This window comes from Zalophus californianus, chromosome 6 (assembly GCF_009762305.2).
Source record: "Zalophus californianus isolate mZalCal1 chromosome 6, mZalCal1.pri.v2, whole genome shotgun sequence".
NCBI lineage: Eukaryota > Metazoa > Chordata > Mammalia > Carnivora > Otariidae > Zalophus > Zalophus californianus.
Window position 1 is genome coordinate 95,188,655 of NC_045600.1, and position 24,743 is coordinate 95,213,397.

The following is a 24,743-nucleotide window of genomic DNA, read 5'->3' on the forward strand; positions in this document are numbered from 1 at the left end:
TAGTTAAGTCACATGGAAACAGTTTGGTTTTTTGGATGTTGCTTTTAGAATTTGTTAAGTGGAAATGAAATAGTGCTCAGCTTTGAGCTAATTATTCCTCAACACTGAAGCAAGACTCTGCTGTGTACTCTGTCTACTGACTCATGAATGATAAATTTTTCAAGGCTTCCAGGTAGAAACAAGCACTATTTCTGGTCTTGGTGAGTGCTGTGCACTCTTCGAGCTAATCCTTTTGATGTGTCTTAACCAGGCCTTGGGTAGTTTCAATGTGTGCACTTATCATGACTCACTTGATTGCTCAAGAGGAACCCTCTGCAGATTGTCAAAGTTTTCTTTCTGTTGAGTTCTCTTCTTTTTGACATTATGCCTGTGACCTTTAGCTGCCTTTGTCTGCCCAGATTTTTAGCTCTGTCTTTTCCGTTCAAAGAGTCTAATAGACTCCACCTGAGTTCCCTCTCCTTGTGCAGTGACCTGAAAACTACATCCAGGCAGTTAGCTGAAGTAATCACAAGGCTCACCTTGTTTGTTTTTTGTTTCCTTGGGGGCACTGTCCTTCCTTGACAGAGCTCCAGTATATTGAAAACCATATATTTTGTTCCCTTTTTGATTGCTCATGTGGAAGGGTATTTCCAGTCCATTATTCCCTCTTGATTACAATTAGAAAGTCTGAAAATCTCATTTAATTGATAAGCAAAATGAAATAAAACAGTATGAGAAGCAACACAAGGCATGTCAAACAACGTCTAAATTTTGGAGATATTTGATTCATAGGTTGCCAGTTACATGTGTGAAATAAAGCATCCAGGGGTGCCTGGGTGGCTCAGTTGTTAAGCGTCCACTTTCGGCTCAGGTCGTGATCCCAGGGTCCTGGGATCCAGCCCCGCATCGGGCTCCCTGCTCCGCGGGAAGCCTGCTCCTCCCTCTCCCACTCCCCCTGCTTGTGTTCCCTCTCTCGCTGTGTCTCTCTCTGTCCAATAAATAAATAAAATCTTAAAAAAAGAAAAGCATCCATCCAAAGGAACACAGTAGTGGGAATACTCACTCTAATATTTTAATCCTGCGGAGGGTTCCCTTGAGAAATCAGCTGAATAATGATAAGTGCAGGCATGTGAGGAAACTACCCAGGAATCAGGTAAGGGCCACCAAAAGGTCTCGGTACGACAGGGCCCAGTGCTCATCTACGTCAGGAATTGTGTTTGTTCCCACCTAACAAAATAGAAGGCCTCATAATTGATGGGACAATTAAACAGAAGCGTACACTGGGATGGATGGTTAAGATATGAATTATCTGTATTTGGGGGCAGTTTTCCGATAATTTACTGTATGCCTCTCTTTTTCTTTTGAGAGAAGGCATTATCTACAATGGCAGTAACAATATATCTATTTTTTAAGCAACACTGTTTTCAAGGAAGAAGACATTCAAATTCAAACCCTTTGTGCCTTGCTGTTCATGTAATATATATATAATTTGCATAATTTTTTCACAATATTTTTTTAGTTTATTGACAAAATATGTGAGTGTTAAGTTACACTCACACATATTTTCTATTTGTCCTGTCTAGAATACCAAAAACAAATGCCTAAATTTTCAACAGCTCTTTTTGTTGCCAGTTTCTAGAACTCTAGGATTCCATTCTTAATACTGAGGTTCTACATCACTGGTTCCAGAAATACTATTTTGGATCTACCTGTGCATGCTTTCATTTTACCATGAAATGGCATGAGAATTGCAAGTTTTTCTGCTTTTGTAAGGGTTTGTTTGTTTTTGGCAGGAGAAAATGAGTTCATAGTGAATTTATGAGCAGATTTTGAAAAATACATACATTTCCTAGATGAGCTCATCCATGCCTCCCACTACCTTGACAATTCTGCCCTGTGAGTTGGAGTGTAAAATGGTATCCTGACAGGTTGAAAATAAGATATCTTATTAATAGTATGACTATAGCTTGCATTTGGGGAATTAAATTCTGAGCTTTAGTTTTTTTTCAATATGAAAAATTGGGATCACAATGCATCCTTCACAGGATTGTTATATTGAGATAATGTATATGGATTTCATGGCAGTTGGTAAGCATTAAATATGGCAGTATTATCATTATTAATTATTATCATTATTAGCGTTAGTAACATGACATTCTTGTGGTAAGATTCAGGACTTATGTTTGCATGTAAAAAAAAAAAAAGTTCTAATCTGAATAGTGAGGCCGAGAAAAGACTAATGAACAAGGTGCTGTAAAAGGAAAGTATTACCGAAATAAGAATTACAGAACCAAAACTGGCACAGGATCTGAGAGATTCTTGTTTTCAACTCCCTCATTTTATTGGCAAAACCTGAATCTCAGGTTATAGTAGAGCTGAGACTACAAAGCAGTCCCCTGTTGTGAAGCCACAAAGAAGATGCAAATAAAAATAATGAAGAATGGTTTTTCCAACACCTAAAGTATTGTCTTAGGAAAAGTGCTTCGACCAGAACAAAGCAGGCAGTCACAAAGCTGGTAAAATGAAAATGCAAATGAAGAAATTTTTAAAAATTTTTTGAAAGCTTAGTTAGCCCCCCCATTAATGGCAGTTTGATACACTACAGAGATTAATGCTAAGTCATTTCACTTTTAATTTTGCCTCTTACCATGAGTTGAAAAAAGAAGGTTGAAATTTTCATCTTCAAAAGACCAAGATGTGTGATTTTAAGGATGAGGCACTCTGGAGAGTGTTTGCAAGAACAGAGGCATGACCATTTGCGCTCTGGCAGAAATATGGGTTAGGAGGGGTTGTAAAAATACAATATTTTTAAAGCATCATATGGGTATGTATTAAGATAAGGTATATGAAAGTGCTTTGTAATGATAAGGTATCAAATAAATCTAAGGTGCTTGTTATCTTTGTTCTTTAATCCTAGTAAGTTGTATATTTGGTCATTTCATAATTAATTATGACATTTGATTTTATTTACCTATGCTATAGTTAATGAAATGTTTTATGCTTATCATAAATCATTGCCTCCGGAGGAAAAGGAGTAAGTTTCTTCCAGTGAGTTTTAGAGAGTAAATGGCAGTATAGTCTGTCTATTTGAATAAGAAATTTTGGAGTTACAAAGCTTACATTTATGTTACATAGTTACTGTTCTTTCTAAAAGACTCTATAGTTGATAGTTGGTGGTTTGTTTTTGCTAACTTATGAAATAAAACTTCATGCTGATTCCTTCCTAGAGGGAAGCTAGCAGGCATGCATTATTTTTTTATTTCTATTTTTTATTTTTTTTTGTTTTTACTTAAATTCCAGTTAGTTAACATACAGTATTAGTTTCAGGTGTGCAATGTAGTGATTCAGCATTTCCATAGGACACCTAGTGCTCATCCCAACAAGTGCCCTCCTTCATCCCCATCACCTATTTCACCCATCCCCCCACACCCTCCCCTCTGGAAACCATCAGTGTGTTATAGTTAAGAGTCTGTTTTCTTGGATTGCCCCCACCCCTCTCTTTCCCTTTGTTCATTTGTTTTGTTTCTTAATTCTACCTATGAGTGAAATCATACGGTTTTTGTCTTTCTCTGGCTGACTTATTTTGCTTAGTGTAATACTTTTGAGCTCAATCCACATCATTGCAAATGGCAAGATTTCATTCTTTCTTATGGGTGAATAATATTCCAGTATGTGTGTGTGTGTGTGTGTGTGTGTGTGTGTGTGTGTGTATACATCTTCTTTATCCATTCACCAGTCGATGGACACTTGGGCTAGTTCCATAATTTGGAGATTGTAGATAATGCTGTTATAAACATTGGGGAATATGTACCCCTTTGAATTAGTGTTTTTGTAGTCTTTTGGTAAATACCTAGTAGTGCAATTGCTGGATCATAGGGTAATTCTATTTTTAACTTTTTGAGGAAACTCCATACTACTTTCCAGAGTGGACGCACCAGTTTGCATTCCCACCAACAGTGCAAGATGGTTTCCCTTTGTTAGTTATATTTTTAATTGTATTAAAGAATTATTTTAATAACAAAGTCTAGTCAACACAATTCCTGTGGTAGGAATATTTATGGTGGTATTGAATAGGCACAGAAGTGGTGTTTAAACACCTTACTTGGGCGCCTGGGTGGCTTAGACGGTTAAGCGTCTGCCTTCAGCTCAGGTCATAATCCTAGGGTCCTGGGATCGAGCCCCGCATCGGGCTCCCTGCTCCGCGGGAGGCCTGCTTCTCCCTCTCCCACTCCCCCTCCCCCTGCTTGTGTTCTCTATCGCTGTCTCTCTCTCTGTCAAATAAATAAATAAAATCTTAAAAACAAAACAAAAAAAAAAACACCTTACTTATGTGATTGACTGGACAATCACCTCCACTTCTTTAGTGGGTATCAATTAAATCCTAACCATATTTCCTGAGTGCCCATTTTATGCAAATCTCTGTACTTACAAGGTCCATAGAAAGTACTGACTTGAAGAGTCACTTCACGTTATACCAAAAAGCTGTCTGGCTTACTAGTTTATAAACTTGAGTTCCAGAAGTTTTCTGGATTAACATGCTTCTTGACCTCTGGAAAACCCATTAGCCCCCGTGAATCTGTCTCACAGTGGGCAGTGTGGAAAAAAAAAATTACTCCCCACCTTGACACAATAAATTTTTTTGTTAAGAGGCAATGAACATGCAAACTCTTAACATGTGAGCATCAGAAACTCGTAAAGCTGTTGTTTATAGAAGCATAATCTCCTTGGCCATTTGGAAGAATGTCAGCCATGTTGAATTCACAGCTAACCACATGCGTGGTACACACAGTGCCTCAGGCCCATGGCTCTCCACCCTGCCACGGGCCGCTCAGCTGAGGACTGAGCAGGAATTAAGCATACACAAAGCTCTAGAGGAGGAGATAGCTTCTTTAAATACTGCAGTTAAATACAAATAGCTCCATAGCACAGCAGATTAATATTTTAGAATGACAGCCTGAATGTAACCAGTGATTTGATTTATTGCCTAGATCAATAGCACAGGCCTCGTCTGGGCTATGTGGGAAGGGAGTGTTTCCTCAGTTGTCTGAGCTAGCTTACAACGATGGTAGTAGCATCAGGAAGTCATTTATCAGGAAGATTGTTCCACAGTTGTCGAAAGCAAGGAGTTTAGTCGCACTTTATGGGATTAGAGATTTGTTTACTAATCGTTGTCTACATTGTGAATATGCCTGGCAATGGGGAGACACTATAACTGATACTGCTTTTCACTTAGTCAGTGAGATTGAGCCATTACCCATCCACACAAAACAGAGCCAGTAGAATACATTATCACTGCTTCATTCCAGAAAATTCCAGCGGGTTTTGTAATAAGGAGAGGAAGGGTCTGTGGAAAGAGATCTGGGCTGAATTCACTAAGCTTAGGGTTCTCAAAAAGAATTGATTGCCAGTCAACAAACCCTAAAATTTCAGATCAGGACAGACTCTTGGAGATGGCATTGTGGTGTTCCATAGACCAAGGTACAGAAGACCTTGTACTTAGTTTCAAACTGAGGATTAAATAGAATTCAAACAGAATCCCCCAAATCTTGAGGGAGCCGTTGGATTACAAACAGCAAACCCTTGGGTCAATGAGGACTGTTTTGTAAGGATGCCTCTGGGTGAGAAGAAAAAGAATCCCCTCACACTTAAACTGGACCATGGAAAAGGGATTTTTACATGGACACGGAAAGCCCTTGAGGGAATCCAGGAAAAAGCAAATAAGAACTCCAAAATGGCAGAAATTATCATGCCCTTTGATTCCTCTCTCTTTTTCTCTGACAATTTGTTCATCTGTATCTTTTTTCTCTATCTCTACTTCTTTCTTCTCCTGCTCTCTTCCTATCACTTGGTCCCTCCTGCCGTCCCTCCCACTGCTCTTTCTTCTTCCCTCTCTCCTCTGTACTCTGGTTTGATTCCTGGTCGCTGCTCAGTAGCTGTTCAGATATCATCAGCTTCCATGTTGTCCACAATAGCCTCGGTCCTGTGACCATATGTCTTTCAACTCTAGCACTCAGAGATTTTTGCCAGGGAAGGTTTTTTGCATTTTAACCAATTAGTCAGTTCATCTTTATGAAATACCAGGCTGTGGTAAGAACACCTTACACCCATCAGTTGTGCTTTGTGTGAGGAAGGGAGAGGAGGGATATCCTGGTGATCTGCTGGTGACTGATTTGACCCTGTAGGTTGAAGCAATTGCCCCTGAGTGGAATATATCTAGTCAAGACACTCTAACAGTCTGGATCTGTCCAGGGTTTTTAAGACCCCAATACTACAATTCTAATCAACCTCTGTTTGGTAAATCCTCCCACCTTCTGGGTATACCCCATGTGTGGACCGACCATTTTGAAGGCAGGAAAAGGAGAGCGACATGCTAGTCCAAACTGGAAGTTTACAGATGTCCATTGGCCCAGAAAAATAAAGTGTAAAATCTAATTTTCTAGGCTTTTTTTTTTTTTTTTTTTTTAGTACCAGCTCTAACAATCTTTAGAGAACTAATTAATTCATGAGGCACTCTTCTAGGTGCTACTAACACTGAGGTAAATATGGAAAGATGATTACTCCCCTTTACAGAGCTTTTTTTTTTTTTTTTCCTCCTAATTGGAATAGTGCTGAGACTTCTATCATCAGCTAGGGAGGGAGAGCCAATCCCCAGAAGTTAGAGGAAATGGGCAATTCTGCCTGGTGCTGCCATCTTGGCTGGGCTTGACCATAGGATAGTTAGTTATTTCTAAATAAAGGGTGTTTATTTTTTTAAAATTTTATTTATTTATTTGAAAGAGAGAGAGATTACAAGCAGGGGGAGTGCAGAGGGAGAGGGAGAAGCAGGCTCCCTGCTGAGCAAGGAGCCTGAAGTGGGACTTGATCCCAGAACCCTGGGATCATGACCTGAGCCAAAGGCAGGTGCTTAACTGACTGAGTCACCCAGGCATCCCACAAATAAAGGGTGTTTAAAGCATGATAATATTTGAAGGCTGAACAAAAGAAGTTCTAGATAAGCAAGTGACTTGTTGAAGAAATATAAATGTCTAGGAAGGAAAGTCTAAAACCCAAATCATTGCAAATCTCATATTTATAGGCACTGATGTTTGTGTAGCTATTTACAGTACCTCAATTCCTGTCAGAGGTATTATACTTCATAGTGCTTTACAAAGCATTGTTGTTGTCATTTACAGATGAGAAAGCTAAAGCTCAGGAGGTCAATAGAATGTTTCTAAAGAATTCTTCCAACAAGTGCAGTAAAAGAAGCAGGACTCATTTTCTTCCATTACCACAGTAAAGGCCCTTTCCACACTATTTCATTCACTCACTAGTGCCATTTGTTCAAACCAGCCACCCAAAGAGAACCATGGAAAAGTCAGTACAAAATAACCCCACATGAGTAAAAGGTTAAATGGAGATATGGAAGCTATTGGAAAAACAAAACAAAACAAAACACCTGAAACTGAACTTCTAGAAATGAAACATACAATATGTAAAATGAAACACACATTGATTAGGAATGACAGAAGATTAGATATTGCAGAAGAAAAGATTAATAAAGACATAATAATAGAGAAAAATATGAAACATAATTTTTTTAAAATAGAGCAATGAGACCACTTCAAGCACCCAAAACCATGTTGGAGTCTTCTAAAGGACAAAAGAAAAAAATGGGTACAGAAAAAATATAAAATATTTGAGTAGATAATAGCCAATTTTTTCAAGTTTGATCAAAATAGAAACCCACAGACACAAGAAGCCTAACTTCAAGCATAAGAAAATGGAAAAAATTATACCAAGGTACATCATCATCACATTGTTCAAAACCAGGAAAGAAAAGAAAATCTTGAAAGCTTCCAGAGAAAAAAGACATACTACATACAGAGTAAGAAAATAAAGATGGCAGCAGACGTCTCACAAGAAATGATATTAGCAGTAATACAGTAGGACAACATCTTTAAATTATTGAAGCAAAAACTGTCAAACTAGAATTCTATACTCAGGGAAAATGCCTTTCAAAATCAAAGGCAACAAAATAATTTTTAAGGCAAAATCAAGGCTTTTTTCAGACATAAGAAGCTGAAAGAATTCCTTTCCTTCCAACCTGCAATATTAGAAATGTTAACAAAAGTCCTTTAAACAAAAGAAAAGTGATACCAGATGAAAATGTAGATTTATATAAATGCATAAAAAGAAATGAAGAACATTGGCAATACTAACTACATTGACAAATATAATAAACTATTATGTTATTTTGATTTATTTAAAAGATAACTCAATATTTAAACACAATAACAACTAGTCCTTATGTAATAATTAAAATATGATAATGATTGCAGAAAGGTGTGGAGGACACAACTGGAAATAGGCTATTGTAAGGTTCTTATACTGTACATAAAAGGATATGATATTGTTCATAGATTGTGGTAATTTAAAGATTTTTACTATAAAAGATGTGTACTATAAACTCTAACCACTAAAAAGAGAACAAAAATATTATAGCTAATACATCACCAAAATAGATAAATTTTAATTATAGAAAATAATCTAAACCAGAAAAAGGAAAGGAGTGTTAAAAAAATGGGGAAATTAAAAAATAGCAAGATGATAGACTAAAACCTAAATATGTCAGTGATCATATTCAATGTAAAAAGTCTAAACACCAGGTTTAAAAGGCAGAGATTATCATATTGAACAAAAAACCCCAAAGTCCAACAATATCCAGCCTATAAGAAATACCTTTTAAATATAAGACATAAATAGGTCTGTTACTTGTAGGTCTGCTACTTAGAACACTTCACCCAAGAACAACAGAGTACACATTAATTTGAAATGCACACAGAACATTTTCATGGATAGCTAAGTATGTTCATATGAAAAATAGTCAATGTCATTAATCATTCAGGAATGCAAAACTACAATGAAACACCACTCCATAATTAGTAGAAGAGTGAGTTCTTTGTCTCTTTTTTTATTCTCTGCATTTTTTTCTTGGACCTGTCAACTATTAAAATTACATCTGACTTACTTTGAGTTATGTCTCATTTTGTTATTTTAGTAGTAGCTTTAGGGTATATAGTATATATCTTTAAATTATCACAGTCAACTTATAGTGATATTGTACTTCACACACAGTATAAAACTTTATAATAGTATACCTCCAGTTGTCTCCCTTAGACCTTTATGCTTTTGTTGCCAGCCATTGGCAAGGAACTCTTAGTAGGTGACTAGATAGGCAAGTTGTGACATAGGCAGAGTACTGCCCAGTACTAGAAGGAAATGAACTGTTGGTGTACATAACATGAATAGATCTCAAGCCAAGTGAAGGAATTAAAGTGTACAGTTTGATTCCATTTATATAAAATTATAGAAAAACTAAGAGTAAACTAATCATGTAAGACATCAGATCAGTGATTGCCTGGGGAGTGGGAAAGGGAAAGGATAAGAGGAAGTGATTGCAAGAAGTCCATGAAAGCTTCTGGAGGTGATGGATATGTTAATTATACTGATTGTGGTGGTGGTTACATGGGTGAATACGTGTGCTCAGACCTAGTAAATTACACATTTTAAATATATGTAGTTAATTTTATGCCGGTTATACCTCAATTAACTAAGTAAAAAGTCATTGACAAACATTAATTTCCTCACTCTATTAACAGTACTACATTAATGATGTGTTTACACTCTACAAATTCATGATACAAAATTTTTCTTCTAGGATGATGATGATGGTGGTGGTGATGAGGACCACAACAGTGATCATGTCCGTGACCTCCATCACTACCACCCTTGTGTTCTGGCAGTTTATTGTTTACAGTGTTCTACACATTTAGTAGCATTTAAATTCTAGAAGAAACTCAGTGTCATAGGCATTTGTATCTTTACATTTACAGCTGAAAAAAAGGAGTCTCAGACTTTGCTGAAGTTACAGGTTGTACAGCCAAAACCCCAGCCTCTGCTGCCTTCTCTAAGCACTTGACTCTCTCACTAGAGGTTTCTGGAGGGGCCAATTAGTACATAATACTATTGTAAATTTTTCATAGCTTATTGATTTCTATATAATAAGTCATTACTCAAAAGAATGTGACATCTTAGGCACATCTACTTGCACTGATGGTTTTTTTCCCGCAGTAGTTATACAGCATTTTAGATCACTTTTGTTTTAGTCCATAATGATTTTCATGTCTTTTATGTACATTAGTGTTGTCTTCCCACCTAAGATTTGAGCTTTTTGAGGGAGAGGACCTCCTAAAATAAAGTTGGGTACAAAATAACCCTAAAAATAGACTTAATAATTATTTTCAAATGATAATTTCTAAGGTTAATTTCTTACCAATGAAAGTGTCTTTTATAAACCTTATTTTTCATTTCCACTATTGCTTAACCCTGATTTCTCCCTTCTTACTAGTCCTTCAATGCCATTTTTTTTTTCCTGAAGACATTACAAAAATAGATCTTTCTTCTCTGTGTATGATACTTGAGAATCATTTGGTGAGCTCAAACATTTACTTTTTTTTTTTAAAGATTTTTAAAATTTATTTATTTGACAGAGACAGCGAGAGAGGGAACACAAGCAGGGGGAGTGGGAGAGGGAGAAGCAGGCTTCCCGCGGAGCAGGGAGCCCAATGTGGTGCTTGATCCCAGGACTCCAGGATCATGATGTGAGCTGAAGGCAGACGCTTAACAACTGAGCCACGCAGGTGCCCCTTAAACATTTACTTTTTAAATCAGCATCTGTGGTATCTGTTTTCCTGCCTGATGAAAATTCTACAAATGCCTTTAGTCTTCATGATAGGCTTGTTTTTTATTTTCAGTTATGTCTCCACCTGACAAACTTTGCTGCTTTTGGTTAGAATTGGACCTGAAGGGCCAAAAAGGACAAAATGTATTTTGATTTGCTTAAAGCACTGAAAGAAGCAGTGAAAGTAACCTCTTGTGCTTTTACTATGACTAGATTGCGTCATCCTTTGTCACTCTGTCCACACAGAATGAAGGATAAAACACAGGTCAGATCAATCAAATTTAGTAAATCTTGAAGATCTCCATGGCTTTCTTGACTTCACTGTTAAATTATGTTGTACTTAATATACTTTTTAAATATTTTATTTATTTGAGAGAGAGAGAGACAGAGATAGCGACAAAGATAGTGAGGGAGAGAGCACAGGCAGGGAGGAAAGGGAGAAACAGGCTCCCAGCTGAGCAAGGAGCCTGATGTGGGGCTCGAACCCAGGACCCTGAGATCATGACCTAAGCCAAGGCAGACGCTTAACTGACTGAGCCACCCAGGTGCCCCTCTAATGGAATTTCTTGTACATGTCAAGTACAAACTAGGACACAAACAAAACTTAATTATGTAAAACTGGTTACTACTAGGTTGAGTCATATGAAATTGCTGACACTCTGATGACCTGTGGAAATGGCAACTTCATATGATTCAATTTAAAGTAATATCTTCTATTAAACTTTTACCTGAATAATCAGTCTTAACTTTTTATCTGGTTGATAGTGGTTTTATGTCCTTTTTCTGTTAACTTAAATTATGTGCACAGTTGATCAAATTGGGTTGTTTTATATTTATTACTGAAACCTTTGGAAGTTTGAAAACCTGTTTGGCTAGATTTTTCTTCTAGCTGTTCATAAGTACATAGATTCAACTTAAAGTTTCAAGGCACCTGCATTTTCATTTTAGTGATAAAGTTTAGCTAATGTAGATGCCAAAATATCACAGATGCTGTCAGGTGTTTTGTTGTGTTTGTGCAGTGGCTTGGTTTTTTCTTTTTTCCTTTTGGATTCCATCTCTTGGCATTTTCTATATTATCCAGCTCAAAAGGGTTCTGGAGAGGACTAAAGTGTAAACCATGTTACTATGCATGAATTCTTAAACAAAATTACTCCATTCTAAATCATTGATTGAAGCTTAGATTTAAGTGGAAAAGCTAATTGGCGTGTAAGATTTCCTAACATTTCTTCTCTTCTTTAGCAATTCATTGGTGATCACTGCAGAAGTCTCCCATAAGCTGTGCTGTGTTGCTGATATTTGGAATGAGAGGGCTGTTAGCCAATAGCATTTACCTTTATGATTGTTGCTCCTGCCAAGTGTGGTGTTCAGATAAAGTCTGATCAGGCACTTATTACAACTGCAACTTGTTACTGACATTTCCATCATTGCTTTAGAGTCTCTTAGAAGAATAGCAGCTCTTCTTTTCTAACAAAGACTGAAGGCAAATTAGGTGCCATAGAAACTAATGGTGACTAATTCTGTTCTCTTCCCAGAGATAAATTCTGGCTATTTAGTTGAACCCTTTTTCTCTGGCCAGAAGTAGTCAGAAGCTCTTGAAATGTCTCTTTGAGATGGAGGGGGCAGGGGAAGGGGAAGGGGGGTGGAAAAAGGTACTTTTTATTAGTTTTTTTTTTCCTTTCTTTTTTTCCTCCTTTTCTCCTTTTCAGGTGGACTAGTCTGGGAAGGAGGAATGTGTTGCACAAATATTGTATATATACATTTCATTTAATGTATAAGTATGCTCCCTAAAGTCAACATAATATGAAAAGTAGGTCTCACCTACCTGATTAGCAAAGATTTAAAAGTGATAATACTCAGTATTTGTGAGATTATAGAGAAAGAGTTATTAGGGTAAGCACATACATGCTTTCTGGAGGATATTTTAGTAATGCAGGTGTGATTTTGTGTGTATCTATATGCAGATGTGTATGTGATTACATGCCTTCCAACCTAGAAAATCCACTTTTAGTAATTTGTCAAACTGAAATAGTTTTACAAATTCATAAAAATACACATACAAGGTATTCTTTGTAGTGCTGTAGCAGTAAACTGGAAACTACCTAAATGCCCAACTACTGTCTATGGGGGAGGCGGGCATAAACTGAATAAATTAGGGCACATCCATATAATGCAGTATATCATGTCACTAAAAAGAATGTAATCATGTGTGTGTCTGGATGTACATGATATATTAAGTTTAAAAAGTCAAGATGCCAAATGGTATGTATAGTATAATCCCACATTGGTAAAAATTCAAATTAGATACACTTATATAGAGAAAATAATGTGTCTATCTTTTAAAGGTAAATACTAATAGTAAACAGTTTTGAATTAAAATATTGACAATGACGTTTAATAAGTAATGCACTGAATACAAATATATAGTAACAGGAATTGTGTTCATTGCAGTGAAAACTGGTAAAGGGATGCTCAACCTTTTCTTTTTTTTTTTTAAGATTTTGTTTATTTATTTGAGAGAGAGAGAGAGAGAGAGAGAGACAGCATGAGAGGGGAGAAGGTCAGAGCGAGAAGCAGGCTCCCCGCTGAGCAGGGAGCCCAATGGGGCACTCGATCCCAGGACTCCGGGATCATGACCTGAGCCGAAGGCAGTCGCTTAACCAACTGAGCCACCCAGGCACCCATGCTCAACCTTTTCTTAAGTCTGTAAAGCATCTATCTACTTATAAAGAATGACTACAGAACATTAGTGATAATAAAATGGTTCATCTTTATAAAGCACTATTATTTTTTTCCAAAGCATTTTTATACCATAATTTTCTTTGCAAATCTCTCATTGTGCTACCTAATACAAAAATGTTTATTATTTATCAGTTATTTTCCTGAAGTAAGATTTAGAAAAACACTTAGCAATAGGAGTTTTATCTCTCAAGATGCAAATGCTAAGGCCTCTCAGGGAATGTCAAAGAAATGCTGAAAGGAATAAGAATGAGAACCACAAAAGTACTTCTCGCTAAGTGTATAGTTTTACATATCTCTCTAGGGCACTTTCTGCGTAAGTTTAGCCTAAATGCTGGCCTGTTTGCTCTTCCATTTAGTCCCTGAAGTTTCTGCAGTGTGTTCTGTATAATCTCAGGGGACTAAACTCCAAAGGTTACATTTTCCAGATTTTCTTGCTCAGTAGGTTTAGGTGTGAGGAGGCCCTTGGATAAGATCAGAGGTGGGAGGGCAGGGGAAGCCATAGTGTTTCTTTACTTCTCTCTCTGCCTTGCACAGCACCACCATTACCTGAGTCTCCTCCATGATTCAAGCTCCTGTTGGATGGGACCCCCTCGCTGTGGTCCAAGTTCCTATCTACCATTTCCCACCACCATTATCTGAGTCTCCTCCATGATTCAAGCTCCTGTTGGATGGGACCTCCTCGCTGTGGTCCAAGTTCCTATCTACCATTTCCCACCACCATTATCTGAGTCTCCTCCATGATTCAAGCTCCTGTTGGATGGGCCCCCTCGCTGGGGTCCCAGTTCCTATCTACCATTTCCCACCACCATTACCTGAGTCTCCTCCATGATTCAAGCTCCTGTTGGATGGGACCCCCTCGCTGGGGTCCCAGTTCCTATCTACCATTTCCCATTGTGTAGTCTTGGCACCCTTGTCAGCGAACCTTTGTACGCAACTGGTGGCAATGCAAAATAGTATAGCTATTATGGAAAACAGTATGGATTTTTCTTAACAAATTGAGAATAAAACTACCATAGGATCAAACAATCCATTTCTGGGTATTTACCTAAAAAGAAAAAAATGAAATCAGAATCTCAAAGACATAATAGTACTCCCATGTTCACTGCAGCATTATTGGTAGTAGCCAAGATGTGGAAACTACCTAAATGTCATCAATAGGTGAATGAATAAAGAAGATGTGATATGTACATACGATGCAATATCATTTAGCAATTGCTGCATTCTGCGATATGCACCAACAGGGATGAACTTTGGAGACTTTATGCAAAGTGAAATAAGTCAGTCACAGAAGACAAACATTGCATGATTCCACTTAAATGAGGTAACAAAAAGAATATATTCGTAGAATCACACCCTAGAATGGTAATTTCCAGGAGCTGGGGAGAGGGGGAATTGGCAAGTTACTAATCAACAGACACAAAGTTTCAATTAAGCAAGAGAAATAAGTTCTATACATCTGCTCCACATTACATCTGTAGTCAACAATACTATACCATATGCTAAAACATTTGTTAAGGGTGTAAAAAAAAAAAATACAAAGCTACAGAAATGAAGAGTATGGCATTGTCATAAAGGCAGACATATAGATTAATGGAAGAGAATAGAGAGCCCCCAAATAAACCCTCACCTAAAATAGTATTTTTAATATCTGAGTGAGATTTTATTGCATGGGTATTCATCAATTATTTAATCAATTTCCTGTTTTGATAACTAGACTAATTAAAAGTTTTCCTGTTTCCTATATCTGCAGTAACTTGTTCTTCGCTATTAAAGGCAAATGATATTTATATGTTTGAGTAATAGAATTAGCTGCATTAGTTAGATATAATTAAAAACCTACTAAGTGCCCAGTCCCTTCTAAGTGTTACATATATAATCATCTTTAAATGATAATTATTGATATTCTAATTTTATAGGTTAGACATGGAGACTCAATGTAACTGCATTACTTGCCCAAAGTCATACTGCTAGTAAGGGGCTAAAATGAAATTTGAATCAGGCAGATATTTTTCCAAGCCTGCTCTATTATTCCATCATACCTAATACACCTTGCTTTTGTAAGTAAAATGAAAATGGTGTAACTTAGGGGTGCCTGGGTGGCTCAGTGGGTTAAGCATCTGCTTTCAGCTCAGGTCATGATCTCAGGGTCCTGGGATTGAGCCCTGCATCTGGCTCCCTGCTCAGCAGAGAGTCATCTTCTCCCTCTTCCTGTGCCCCCCACCCCATTTGTACTCTCCTACTCTCAAATAAATAAAATATTTTTAAAAAGAAAAGAAAATGGTATAACTTCTATAAATCACAGATCTTGGAATATTTGAGCTACAATAGGACAACCACGAAACATGGCAACATGCACCGCTCCTGGCTCTTTACAGTTAAATTTAGAGGTCATTGGCATACATCTTTATTTCACTGACAAGTAAGTTTAAGAAAAAAAATGCATGTTGCCACTGAAAGTCAGACTTGGGAAGATAATGTCTTTATTCAAATGTCAAATAAATGTCAAATACATATCCAAAGTAGACTTTATTTCTGACTTCAAACCAATGGTTTAATTTCAGCTACCTAATTATGCCACTAATTGGAATATGCATATTTGTAATATTTAATGAGTAACAAAAAAGAGTGTGATTACTCTTACTATAATACTTATTTATTTTTTTATTTAAGTATAGTTGACACACAATGTTACATTAATTTCTGGTATACATCATTGTGATTCAACAACTCTATATGTCATGCTTGCTCACCAGAAGTGTGGCCACTATCTTTCACCATACAGTGCTATTACAATAATATTGACTCTATTTCCTGTCCTGTACATTTTATTCCTATGGCTTATTCATTCCATAACTGGAAGCCTTTAACTTCCATGCCTCCTCATCATTTGCCCATCTTCCTACACTCCTTTCCTCTAGCAGCCATCAGTTCTCTGTATTTATATATCTGATTCTTGTTGTTTATTCATTTGTTTTTTAGAATCCACATATGAGTAAATCCATATGGTATTTGTCTTTCTCAGTCTTATTTATTTCACTTAGCATAATACCCTCTACATTCATCTGTGTTGTCTCAAATGGCATAATCTCATCCTTTTTAATGACTAAGTAAATTTCCTGTGTGTGTGTACACATGTGTATCTTCTTTATCCATTCATCCAGCAGTGGACACTTAGGTTGCTTCCATATCTTGGCTATAATAAATAATCCTTCAGTGAACACAGGGGTGCGCATATCTTTTTGAATACTACTCAGTAGTAGAACTAGTGGATCATATGGTATTTCTATTTTTGATTTTTTGAGGAACCTCCATACTGTTTTCCAAAGTGGCTGTACCAACATTCCCACCAACAGTACACAAGGGTTCCTTTTTCCTCCACATCCTTGCCAACACAAAATAGAAAGCTTTTGCATAGCAAAGGGAACTATCAACAAAAGCAACCTACTGAATGAGAGAAGATACTTGCAAATGATATATCTGATAAGGGGTTGATCCAAAATATGTAAAGAATTTATAAAACTCAACACCAAAAAACCCCCACAAACAATTATGTTAAAAAAAAATGGGCAGAGTCCTTGAACGGACATTTTTCCAAAGAAGATATGCAAATAGCCAACAGACACACAAAAAAGGTGCTCAACATCACTAATCACCAGGGAGATGTAAATCAAAACCACAATACGCAACTGATAAATTATTGAACACTACATCTGAAACTAATGATGTACCATATGTTAGCTAATTGAACTTAAAAAATGGGGCGAGTAACCCTGAAATTTGTATGGAACCAGAAAAGACCCTGAATAGCCAGAGGAATGTTGAAAAAGAAAAGCAAAGCTGGTAGCATCACAATTCCGGACTTCCAGCTCTATTACAAAGCTATAATCAGCAAGACAGTATGGTACTGGCACAAAAACAGACACATAGATCAATGGAACAGAATAGAGAGCCCAGAAATGGACCCTCAACTCTATGGTCAACTCATCTTCGACAAAGCAGGAAAGAATGTCCAATGGAAAAAACAGTGTCTTCAACAAATGGTGTTGGGAAAATTGGACAGCCACATGCCAAGAATGAAACTGGACCATTTCCAAAATAGACCCCAAATGGTTGAAAGACCTAAATGTGAGACAGGAGTCCATCAAAATCCTAGAGAACACAGGCAGCAACCTCTTCGACCTCAGCCACAGCAACTTCTTCCTAGAAAGATGGCCAAAGGCAAGGGAAGCAATGGCAAAAATGAACTATTGGGACTTCATCAAGATAAAAAGCTTTTATGGTGATTAACATAACAATAGAAAAATAAAAAAAAGATAAAAAGCTTTTGCACAGCAAAGGAAACAGTCAACAAAACCAAAAGGCAACCGTCAAAATGGGAGAAGATATTTGCAAATGACGTGTCAGATAAAGGGCTAGTATCCAAAATCTATAAAGAACTTAAACAAACTCAACACCCAAAGAACAAATAGTCCAATCAAGAAATGGGCAGAAGACATGAACAGACATTTCTTTTTTTTTTTTTAAAGATTTATTTATTTGAGAGAGTGAGAATGAGAGAGAGAGAGCACATGAGAGGGGGGGAGGGTCAGAGGGAGAAGCAGCCTCCCCGCCGAGCAGGGAGCCCGATGCGGGACTCGATCCCGGGACTCCGGGATCATAACCTGAGCCGAAGGCAGTCGCTTAACCAACTGAGCCACCCAGGCGCCCATGAACAGACATTTCTGCAAAGAAGACATCCAAATGGCCAACAGACACATGGAAAAGTGCTCAACATCGCTCGGCATCAGGGAAATCCAAATCAAAACCTCACTGAGATACCTCTTCACACCAGTCGGAATGGCTAAAATTAACAAGTCAGGAAACGACAGATGTTGGCGGGGATGCAGAGAATGGGGAACCCTCGTACACTGTTGGTGGGAATGCAAAATGGGGCAGCCACCCTGGAAAATAGTACGGAGGTTCCTCAAAAAGTTGAAAATAGAGCTACTGTACGACCCAGCAATTGCACTACTGGATATTTACCCCAAAGATACAAATGTAGTCACCCAAAGGGGTACGTGCACCCCAGTGTTTATAGCAGCAATGTCCACAATAGCCAAACTGTGGAAAGAGCCCAGATGTCCATCAACAGATGAATGGATAAAGAAGACGTGGTATATATATATATATATATGCAATGGAATATTATGCAGCCATCAAAAAACCCCGAAATCTTGCCATTTGCAACGACGTGGATGGAACTAGAGGGTATTATGCTAAACAAAATAAGTCAATCAGAGAAAGACAAGTATCATATTATCTCACTGATATGAGGAATTCTTAATCTCAGGAAACAAACTGAGGGTTACTGGAGGGTAGGGGAGTGGGAGGGATGGGGTGGCTGGGTGATGGACATTGGGGAAGGTGTGTGCCATGGTGAGCGCTGTGAATTGTGTAAGACTGATGAATCACAGAGCTGTACCTCTGAAACAAATAATACATTATATGTTATTTAAAAAAAAGTAGGAAGGGAAAAATGAACAGGGGGAAATCAGAGGGGGAGGTGAACCATGAAAGACTATGGACTCTGAGAAACAAACTGAGGGTTCTAGAGGGGAGGAGGTGGGTGGATGGGTTAGCCTGGTGATGGGTATTAAAGAGGGCACATGTTGCATGGAGCACTGGGTGTTATACGCAAACAGTGAATCATGGAACACTACATCAAAAACTAGTGATATAATGTATGGTGATTAACATAACATAATAAAATAAGATTTAAAAAGCAAAAAAATAAAATAATAAAATATATATGCCTTCGAAAGGAAAAAAAACACAATGAGATATACCTTGTACCTGTCAGAATGGCAAATCAAAAAGATAGAAAATAACAAGTGGTGGTGAGAATGTGGAGAAAAAGGAACCCTGTGATATTTTTTTAGTAAGCAATTTTGAATATCCACTTGCTACAGTTACTAGGGATTGAAACATAAAAAAGAATAAAAACAAAAAACTGCCAGGGAAGTTTCACTCAGAGGTGATATTTTCTCTGGGTCTTGAAAGACAGGTAAATGTTCATCAGGTAGAGGGATAGGGAAAAGAAATCCTTGTCCTAAGAAACACAATGAACAATGTGTCTGCAGTGGAAAAATACATGGTGAATCAACGAAATGGTGATTAGAAACCACACCCATCTTGCATAATGCATACTCTTACAGAGCTATTCATTTCTCCTGTTGTTGAGAAAGCTATTTGGTCCTCCAGTTTCTACCTGCTATTTTTACTTGAAATCTATTTGAGATATAGTATTATATGAATTTAAGGTGTACAAAACCTTAATTTGACACATTTATGTATTTTTACATTACTGTTGTAGCAATAGTGCCTCTCTCATGTCACATAATTATTTTTTTGTGGTGGGAATAAAGATTTTAGTCTCTCAGCGTATTAGATGATTATAATGTTATCTGTATTCACTGTGCTATGCATTAGCTCTCCAGGACTTACATGTCTACTAATTGCAAGTTTGTACCCTTAAATAAAACGTCTCCTATTCTACCAACCCCAGCTTCTGATAGTCACCATTTTACTCTTTTTACTAGTTTGTTTTTTTAGACTCCATATATAAATGATACCATATAGATCTTCTAATCTCTGTCTTTGTAAGTGGTCTCTCTCTTCACAGCAAAATGGACACTGAAGTATTTGTCTAAAGGTTTTTTACCTTTATTATTTTAACATTATTAATTTTTATTAATGGTAATATTTTAATAGCATTTAATAATTCTTAAGACAGCTATTAAAATTTTATTCTGCAACAGTAGTATCTGTGAAGAAAATACTGGATATAAAGAGAATATAAGACTTTGAGATATTCATGATCTAATTGTGGGGCTCGAAGGTGGGGCAGACAGATGGGTCTATCTTATAAGGTGTTACTTTGCCCTTTTGTTCTCGGATCTGTTAACGGTATAAGGGCTTCTTTCAGCCAACCCTTAAATGCTAGTGAATGAATTCCTCTTCACCTCCTGTCCTTTTTCAAAATAATAATATAATTTCTTGTTCTTATTTTTATCATCTTGGTCATTAATTTATAGAATGGATCTACAATGCCCAATTACTATAAAGAAAAACCTCAGGAAAACTTAAAAATGAAATGTTGGGGACTGTTTTTTGATCCTGATACCCATAACTCAGTTGTCCTTAAAAATGCAGGTGGGAATAGCTGGTGTGCACTGTCCCTGGGTTTTGAACGTAGAGTCTGTTCATCTACTGTAATAGAATTCAGAGGTAATAGGGTTGGGATCTTAATTCAGGCACAAATGAGACATCAATATGGCAATGGAAGTGGATTACATAATTCATAATAAATCACTAAAAGGAAATGTGAACACCGTCTCACAGTATTTCCATTTGGTGGGTCAGAGTTTAAAGAATTAAGCTATAACTAGAGAATTTAATTACTGTTCAAAAGGCTGCTGCTTTGCCTCAGGATGGCTCTTGCCGGTTTCTGGCTGCTGATTTTCTCAATGTTCTGCCTGGAAGCCTTAGTTAAAATGGGATTATTTACAATTACTAGATATTTTAAAATACACTTGTGTTGATTGCATCAGATAAATATGAAGAATAAAATAAAAATGTTTACTAATTCTGCCACCTATATTTCGATACATACCCTTACAGCTTCTTTCAGTGCAAACACACACACACACACATTTATTCATATGTATTTAATATCTCTTATTAATGTTTCTGTTAACCAAACCCGGTATAATACCATTTAAAATATAGAATTCTCATTTGCTACACTTAAAATGTGTGGCTATAATTTTACATAATTTTAATAGACACGATTTTTAATGTAACATCACTTCCTATTGGCTTTTTTCCTGACAAAGTTGCCACGTGAGATCTATTTTACTTGCTTCATTAGATCTAGTGCCATTCTAGGTGCAGTTTTCATTCTTCAGACAACTGTTTGTTAATATACTACATTAGTAATGACTTCCCAGTGCAGTACAATTACTTGGGCAAGGGCTTCTTTCTTCCCATCGAATTCAGACTTTATGGACTTTATGAAATTCATGGACATCTCTCAATGTAAAGCAACTTTTCTCAGAATGTGTTAAACTCTGATAACTTGGCTAAGGCCTGGGTTTTATTTTTGTTTTGTTACTTTGTTTTTTTGTTTTGTTTTTTGCTTTAATCATTGGAGATACATTGGACTTTCCCCAGGAAACTCTAAATCTAAAAATATTTGCATTGAGACCATTTGCAAAGTTGGAATAAATAATTACAAAGAAATTAGTCGTTTGAATGGCTTCCAAAAAAAAAAAAAAAAAATTGGCCCAGTAGCGATTGGCTCTATAGAGATACGGTGCCTGTGATTTAAAAACAAAACATAGACACACACAAAAATCCTGAGTCAGAGGGGGAAATGTTTTCCTTCAATTTAGGAAGAAATAAAATATATTCTTATGGAAACAAAACCAGTCTTTAACAATTAAAAAAACATAAAATTAGACATATGAACCATCCTTTAAGAAGGGAATTTTTTTAAAAGGAAAACTACAAAGCAATGGCTCTAACAATATTTATTTTATTTATCAAGAGTTTGTGTAGTAAAATATCTTTTTCTCTACTGATTAAAAAAAAAAAAAAAGCCAAATTCACAAACTGGTAAACTAAACCAGAAGTCTTGGTTAGCTAATTAACCAGGTTGGATATGGTCTAGTAGAAGAAGATTTAATGGGGCTACATTTTTTTTTCTATTATATGTGACGGATTTTTTTTTATATGTAAGGATATTTCTCTTGCTGTCAAGTTTTGTTTCCTATGTGAGCCTATCATTTCCCACCTGAAATGCAAAACTTTGTGTTTTCATAAAAGTCAGAGTTTATGAAACACATGTTAAATAGTTAAGAAGTGACCTAAAACACATCGGGTGTAAAAAATAGTGACAGCTCATAAATTAAATGTTTTAAATTATTTTGTATATAATCAAGCAAAATGAACTTTGAGGTTTATTTACCTATTTGATTTTATTAGAATTTCATTCACTTTCACATTAAGACACAGATCTAGATTAATAAAAAGCAGTTGATTTCATTCAACAAGAATTCCAGGTATAGGCATTTGAGGGCCAGTAAAGTAACTAAATTATTCCATCAAAGAACAAAGCTTATTCTACTTACCTGTTCTAACATCTTTAGTGAAAGCTGTTCTGTATCCATATTCCAGAATAATAAAAGAGGAAAACGTAACAGAGAAGACCAGAAGACTTTGGCTTATATCTAATTGGCAGAACTATGTTAAGTGGTCCTCTCCAATTACAAGGAAGGCTGAGATACTGCATAAAAGTAGAAAAGGAAAAGGAGGGGTTGAAAGGTTGTTGAGTAAATACATTTATAGTGTCGGCTACCTTCCACCTCGTTGACTATTCAACGTTTATATACAACCTTTCTATCTCTATATTTAATTTAAATAAAATGAATTCATCCTATCCCTTCCGAGGTAGGTAATACCAAAATTTTATACAGTTAGTGCATTTAGCTTGAAGTCTGTGATCTTTGGGTAGTCTCTGCATCTGCTCCAGGTTTGGTTCCTTGTGATCCTGGGACTTATTAATTAAAGGCATGTCATCTTCCTCCAAAATTCCCAATGTAGTATTGTGATGAGAGAAGATGGGGTAACAACAATTTAAAAGTCTCATTCAATAACAGGGAAGTGGGAAAGACATGACCATTGTTGGTACCTTAGCAAATATAGAATCCTCCTGGACACCTGTAGACACCTACTAGACACTCTGGGCTTTCTGATCCTAGCAGCAGGAGTAGTTACTTGGCTAACCAATCTGGCAGGCCCTTGTGCTTTCCAGATGAATTTCTTTTATCCATTTTCCTCCAAGTTATTGGTTCTACATCTGGGGAGACCTTCCTCACTCAATATGTCCATGTCCACACTCTAAGCAGGTACTCTGGAAAGTGCAAGCAAATGAAAGAGGGCTCTAAAAATAATTAAAAGGTACTCACTTCGCAGGACCTATACTAAAATCAGAAAAATACAGAGGAGATTAGCATGGCCCCTGCATGAGGATGACATACAAATTAGCGAAGCATTCCTTATTTGATGATGATGAGGATAAGAAGCAGCATAGGACTAAGGCATTTACAGGGCGCCTGGGTGGTTCAGTTGGTTAAGCATCCAACTCTTGATTTTGGCTCAGGTCATGATCTCAGGGTTGTGAGATCGAGGCCCACACTGGGCTCACACACTGGGCCTGAAGCCTGCTTGGGATTCTCTCCCTCTCTCTCTCATTAAAAAAAAAAAAAAGAAGAAGAAGCATTTACTTTAAGTATAGCTGTAGCCCGCCTGAGGCACATTTGATAATACTCTTCCCTGGAAAATTTACCAAGATTCCAGGAGATGGGCTTCAAGACAATTTTATGAGTAACCACATGAACCTGCAAACTTCAACTCTTCACTGCCGGCTCCTCTGCTCTAATTTCTTTCTCTTGACCTAATGGTTGCTGCCTCAACCTCTGCAAAATAGTAAGCATGCCAAGGCGAGCATGAATGCAACACTGCTGATTTCATCTTTGCCACTAAATTCCCTTCATTGTCGCTCAGAGACTTCCTGAAGGAAAGTGTTTGAAAAGCCCAGGGGCAACAATTTTATCTCTTTTTGAAGTTGCACTTAGAAACCCTTGCTTGTTACCTGTACATTACATTTTTTATATACAGAAGCAGCTGGCTTTTCTCAACCTTGTAGGGTTCCAAATTTATGATATCCTCAGTCAATTTATATTGCGGGACACAAGCAGAGTGAGCCTCTTTGGGCATAGCTGGGCCCCCTTGCATCTCTGCTTTCAAACTGTCTGGATTTAGTTTGAGTGCATCTCCGCTGTAGTGCATTTTTGATAGCAGCTGGACTTAATAAACATGTGGCAACATTCTAAATTTTATCCCAACCATTCACATCATAGAAAAGCTTTGCTTGGCATGTGCTCAGAGTCGCAAGGTATAGCAAGCAACAGTTTGACCTGTTGTTCTGCTATTGCACTTGGCAATGACTTGGCTTTCCAGACTGAGGTCATGAAATCTTCGCTGGCTGCCCCCATCATGTCCTCCACAGTCAGTTCCACATAAGTCCTGGTATTGAAGTTCCCTCCATTTTTTCAAAGTTACTGCATCCGTCAATATTCTTAGTTGCAAACGAACTAGAGTTTGCTCTAATTAGTTTTAGGCAGAAACAGATTATTTCCTACACTGTTAGGTTGCTCAAGACTTTGAAAGGCAGAGGACCTGCCTTTGAAGACACTGTAGAGAA

The 24,743-nt window shown here is 37.1% G+C and overlaps 1 protein-coding gene and 1 non-coding gene across 13 annotated transcripts in view; both read left to right on the top strand.

Moving 5' to 3' along the window:
* Positions 1–24,743, top strand: part of UNC13C (unc-13 homolog C) — a 650,938-nt gene that overhangs the window by 284,784 nt on the left and 341,411 nt on the right. The gene's annotated exons all lie outside the window — the stretch shown is intronic.
* On the top strand, positions 23,438–23,543 carry LOC113910613. The gene has a single exon (XR_003516125.1). It is a non-coding gene; the product is annotated as a U6 spliceosomal RNA (small nuclear RNA).